The 6,408-nt window shown below is 39.1% G+C and overlaps 1 protein-coding gene across 2 annotated transcripts in view; it reads right to left on the reverse strand.

The window, feature by feature from the left end:
- Oca2 (OCA2 melanosomal transmembrane protein) overlaps positions 1-6,408 on the reverse strand; it is a 378,404-nt gene that overhangs the window by 343,202 nt on the left and 28,794 nt on the right. The gene's annotated exons all lie outside the window — the stretch shown is intronic.

Here is a 6,408-nt window from a genome sequence, read left to right on the forward strand (position 1 = left end):
GCAGACACACAAAAGATCAAAACCATTATAGGGGAATATTTTTAAAACCTATATGCTACTAAATCTGAAAGTCTAAAAGAAATGGATGGATATCTGAAATCAAGGGAACCTCCAAAGTTAAACCAAGAAGAGATCAACAGTTTAAACAGACCCGTAACCTATAAGGAAATTGAAATAGTAATGCAAAGACTCCCAACTGAAAAAAGCCCAGGGACACATAGATTTAGAGAAGAATTCTACCAGACATTTAAAGAAGATCTCCAACTAATAATACCTAAATTATTCAAAATGATAGAAACAAAGGGAGAAGTCCCAAATTCCTTCAATGAAGCCAGCATCACTCTAATACCCAAACCAGGTAAAGACACAACCAAAAAATAAAACCATAGACCCATATCCTTAATGAAAATAGATGCAAATATTCTCAACGGAATACTTGCAAACTGCATACAGACACATCAAAATGATCATTCATTATGATCATCAAGTAGGCTTTATTCCAGAGATGCAGTGATATGTCATTGTACACAAGTCTATGAGCATCATTAATCATATAAATGGCCTCAAAGACAAAAACTACAATGTCATCTCAATAGATGCAGAAAAGGCTTTTGAAAAAATTCAGCATACATTTATGTTGAAAGTCCTAGAGGGAAGTGGACTGGAGGGAACATACCTCAACATAATTAAAGCCATATATAACAAACCCATAGCCAACATCATTCTAAATGGAGAAAATGGAAATATTCCCATTAAAATCAGGAAACAGACAAGGATGTCCACTATCTCCACTCCTTTTCAACATAGTGCTTGAAACGCTTGCTAGAGCAATAAGACAGGAGAAGGAAATTAAAGGAGTACTAATTGGAAAAGAAGAGGTCAAACTGTCCCTTTTTGTAGATGATATGCTATTCTAACTAAGAGATCCCAAAAGTTCCACCAGAAAACTCCTACAACTGATCAAAACTTTCAGTATAGTAGCAGGTTATAAAATCAATCTACAAAAATCAGGAGCCTTTCTATATACCAATAACAAGCAATTAGAGAAAGAATACAGGGAAATGCTCCCATTCACAATTGCTGGAAAAAAAAAATCTTGGAATAAATCTGACAAAAGACACCAAAGATCTCTACAGTGAAAAATTTTAATCTTTAAGGAAGGAGATTGAGGAAGACACCAAGAGATGGAAGGACCAACCATGCTCATGGATTGGAAGAATTAATATTGTGAAAATGACCATACTACCAAAAGCAATATTCAATGCCATCCTGTGCTGGATAGTTTTAGTGTCAACTTGACACACCTGGGTTGAGGGAGCCTCAATTAGGGAATTTCCTCTATTGGACTGACCTGTGGCCATGTCTGAGGGGCATCTTCTTGATGAGTGATGTGGGAGGCCAAGCCCACTGTGGGTGGTGCCACCCCTGGGCAGGTAGGCCTGTGTTGCATAAGAAAGCAGGCTGAGCAGGGGCCAGGGGAGCAAGCCAGTAAGCAGCATTCCTCCATGGCCTGTGCTCCAGCTCCTGCGTCCAGGTTCCTGCCCTGAGTTCCTACCTTGGGCTCACTGATGAACTACAACCTGGGAGATATAACCTGAATAAACCCTTTCCTCCCCAAGTTGGTAGTGGTCAGAGTGTTTTGTCATGGCAATGAAGAACAAACTAGGACACATCCCAATCAAAATCTCCATGATACACTTCACAGAATTAGAAAAAAGATCCTTAAATTCATATGGAAGTACAAAAGTCCCTGGATACCCAAAGGAATCCTGAGCACAAAGAGCAACACTGGGGGGGATTACTATACCAGATCTCAAAGCATACTACAGAGCTATAGTCATAAAAACAGCATGATACTGGCACAAAAATAGACACATAGATCAATGGAACATCATTGAAGACCCAAACCCAAATACACACAATTTCAGCCACCTGATATATGACAAAGGTACCAAGAACACACAATGGAGGAAAGACAGCATCTTCAACAAATGGTGCTGGCAAAACTGGATCCCCAGCTGCAGAAGAATGAAACTAGATCTTTATCTTTCACCTTGCACAGAAGTCAACTCCAAATGTATCAAAACCTCAATGTGAAACAGGAAACCCTGAAACTATTAGAAGAAAATATTAGCCATAACTTACATGATATACATGTAAGAAAGGATTTTCTATATCAGACAGAAGTTGGTCAGGAACTAAGGTCAACAATCAACAAGTGGGACCTCGTTAAACTAAAAATCTTCTGTACAGCAAAAGAAACAATCAAAAAAGTGAAGAGAAAACCCAAAGAATGGGAAAAAGTCTTCACCAGTGACACACCTGACAGAAGTTTAACATTCAGAACAGATAACTCAGTGTTCAACATCATTAGTAATTAAGGAAATGCAAATTAAAACCACACTGAGGTATCACCTTACCCCAACCAGACTGGCTAGACTCAAGAGAACAAAGGATACCAAATCCTGGCAAGAATGTGGAGAAAGGGGAACACTCATTCACTGCTGGTGGGATTGCAAACTGATGTAATCCTTATGGAAAACAGTATGGAGAACTCTTAAAAAACTAAAAGTGGCTCTGCTTCCCTGGGCCTGCACCACCCGCAGCAGGCCTCTCTCCTACCCACAGCCCTCTCTCCAGGGTAAGTCCATCTCACCCTCCACATATTGACTCCCCCAGCCCCATTCACCCTCCCATCTCACCCGTCATTCTCTCCTCCAAGTTTGTAATCCTTATGGAAAACAGTATGGAGAACTCTTAAAAAACTAAAAGTGGCTCTGCTTCCCTGGGCCTGCACCACCCGCAGCAGGCCTCTCTCCTACCCACAGCCCTCTCTCCAGGGTAAGTCCATCTCACCCTCCACATATTGACTCCCCCAGCCCCATTCACCCTCCCATCTCACCCGTCATTCTCTCCTCCAAGTTTGGGCCCTGACCCGTTCCTTGTCTTGGGGCCCCAGACACCTGGGGAACCAATACTGCCTCCTGATCCTTTTCATCCAGATCAACATAGTGCCTTCTCTGGGACCCAGGAGCTCTGCTTCTGGGCCTGGCCCCACCCTCACCTCCCCCTGCTTCCCTGGGCCTGCACCACCCACCACCTCTTTCTGGGAACGCTGGAGCTGATCCTTTGCACCCAGACCAAGCGAGATACTCAGTACAGTTCTTGGGTACTCCAGGAGTTCTTGGGGCCTCTTCCCACCCCATCTGCCTTTGCATCTCTGGGTGCCATGGCCACCAGCTGCCCTAGACCAGCATCTTTCGTGGGCCAGGCACCCAGGCCAGTCCAATCCCCAAATTCCTGAGACCAAAATCCTTCCTGGAGGGATCCAGACCTTAGGAGAAAACATGAAAACATCTGACCCTGATCGAAAGTGGGCCTCTGTGGGAACTCCTGAAGACAAAATCAATCCGGCCACTCCAGTATAAAATCAAAAAAGAACAAGAAGCTTAGATGAACCAGCTTTTCATACATAAAAAGTAAACCACAAAGACACATACAGTTCACAAAAAGAAGCAGACCTAAACTTGAAGGCTTAAGTCTCAAGAATCAGAAACTACAAAAGAAATTCACATGTCAAAATCACAGAGAAAAAATAACATGAAAAACCAAAATAACATATCTCCACCAAATACCAATAGTCCTCTAGAGGAATACAATGAGAACCCCCTAGAGATAATGCAGGACATGGAACTTGAAAGAACAATTATAAACATGATAAAAGAATTCAGAAAATTTAAAGAAAACACAAAAAAAGAAGTCAAAAAACTGAAGGAAGATAGGGATAAACTTCTGAAAGAATTCAGAAAACAGTTAGAAATATTGAAAAATACTCAGGCTAAAATGAAGAAGGACCTGAAACACTCAGTAAGCCAATTAGAAATGAAAGGAGAAAGCCTAAACAACAGGATGAACAAAATGGAAAACAGAGTATCAAGACTGGAAGATAAAATGGACGAACTAGACCACTCAGGCAAAGATTATGAAAAAATTTAAGAAATCACAAGACTGGAATATTCAGGAACTGTGTGACACCATAAAAAGACCAAACTTAACGAATCATAGGCATATAGGAAAGAGAAGAATCCCAAGATAATGGCATGGACCAGATCTTCAACAGAATCATGAAAGAAAATTTCCCAAAATTAAAGAAAGATATGCCCATACAAATACAAGAAGCATACAGAACACCAAACAGACAGGACCAGAACAGAAACTCTCCACAGCACATCATAGCAAAAACACTACACGTACAAAACAAAGAGAAAATTCTGAAAGCTGCAAAAGAGAAACAACAAGTCACATATAAAGGAAAACCCATTAGGATTACAGCTGACTTTTCAGTGCAAACTATGAAAGCCAAAGGAGCCTGGAGCAAAGCATTCCCAGTTTTAAATGACCACAAATGCCAACCCAGATTACTATACCTCCAGGGTCCTGCCCTGAGTTCCTACCTTGGGCTCCCTCATGAACTGTGACCCGGGAGATGTAAACCAAATAAACTCTTTTCTCCCCAAATTCGTATTGGTCAGAGTGTTGTTACAGCAGTGGAGAAACAAACTAGAACACTTTACTATGGTTCCTTTTTAGGAGATTCTATGTCATGCTTAACTCCTGGTTTAATTTAAATTTCTTTGCTCAGTTAAGTAAACACACATTTTTAAAATGAAGAATGAATCCAAGTTGCACTTTAAATATTAATGGAATGAATTCCCCAGTCAAAAGACACAGACTATGTGAATGGATTAAGAAACAAAATCCATCTTTGGTTGTCTGCAAGAAACTCATATCACTTTCAAGGACAGAAACTACCTTAAGGTGAAAGGATGGAAAAAAATATACTAAGTGAATGGTCTTAAAGAGGGAAGTTTATAGCTCTAAGTGCCTACATCAAAAAATCAGAAAGAACACAAATAAATGACTTACCATTGCAACTCATAACACTTGAAAAGCAACAGCAAATGAAGCCCAATTCCCACAGACAAGAAGAAATAACAAAAATCAGAGCAGAAATTAATGAAATATAAACAAAGGAAACAATACAAAGAACCAATGTATCCACAGAGCTGATTTTTGAAAAGATAAACATGATTGACAGACTGCTAGCCCAGTTAATCAAAAGAAAGAAAGAAAGAAAGAAAGAAAGAAAGAAAGAAAGAGCACCTCCAAATCAACAAAATCAGAGATGAAAGGGTAAACATCACAACAGACACCAGAAAGATTCAGAACATTATAAGGGAAAACTTTAAAAACCTATATGCTATTAAATTTGAAAACCTAAAAGAAGTGGACAGATATCTAAAGGCATGGGAAACACCAAAACTAAACAAAGAGGAGATAAACACCTTAAATAGACCCATAACACAAAAGGAAATTGAAACAGTAATACAAAGCCTCCCGACTAAAAAAAGACCAGGACCAGATGGATTTATAGCAGAATTCTATTAGACATTTAAAAAAGATCTGCATCCAATACTACTTGATTTATTCTAAAAAGTAGAAATGGAAGGAGAACTTCCAAATTCCTTCTATGAACCCAGCATCACTCTAATACCAAAGCCAGGTAAAGATACAACCAAAAAAGAAAACTATAGACCCATATCCTTAATGAACATAGACACAAAAATTATCAGCAAGATACTTGCAAATCTGACACAGACACACATCAAAAAGATCATCCACCATGATCAAATAGGCTTTATCCCAGAGATACAGGGATGGTAAGTCAATAAACATCATAAATCATATAAATAGGCTCAAAGACAAGAACCACATGGTCATCTCAATACATGCAGAGAAGGCCATTGACAAAATTCAACATGCATTTATGTTCAAAGTCCTAGAGGGAATTGGATTGGAGGGAACATAACTAAGCATAATTCAAGTCATAACAAACCCACCTCCAACATCATTCTAAATAGGGAAAAACTGGAAGCATTCCCATTAAAATCAGGAACTAAACAAGGCTGTCCACTATCCCCACTTCTCTAACACAGTGTTTGAAACTCTTGCAAGAACAATATGAGAAGAGAAGGAAATTAAAAGAGTAATAATTAGAAAAGAAGAGATCAAATTATCCCTTTTGCAAATGATATATTACATCCAAGGGGTGCCAAAAATTCCACCTGAAAATTTATAGAAATTATTAACATGTTCCGTAAAGTGACAGGTTACAAAATTAACATACAAAAGATTATAGCCTTTCTATATACCAATAACAAGCAATCAGAGAAAGAGCACATGGAAACAATCCCATTCACAATAGCTGCAAAAAAAAAATAAATAAATAAATCTCCCAATAAACCTGACCAAAGACATTAAAGAGCTCTACAATGAAAACTTTAAATCTTTAAAGAAAGAGATTGAGGAAGACATCAGAAGATGGAAGGATCTCCCATGCTCATGGAT

The sequence above is a fragment of the Nannospalax galili genome, unplaced genomic scaffold (genome assembly GCF_000622305.1).
Source record: "Nannospalax galili isolate Female #2095 unplaced genomic scaffold, S.galili_v1.0 scaffold135, whole genome shotgun sequence".
Taxonomy (NCBI): Eukaryota; Metazoa; Chordata; class Mammalia; order Rodentia; family Spalacidae; genus Nannospalax; species Nannospalax galili.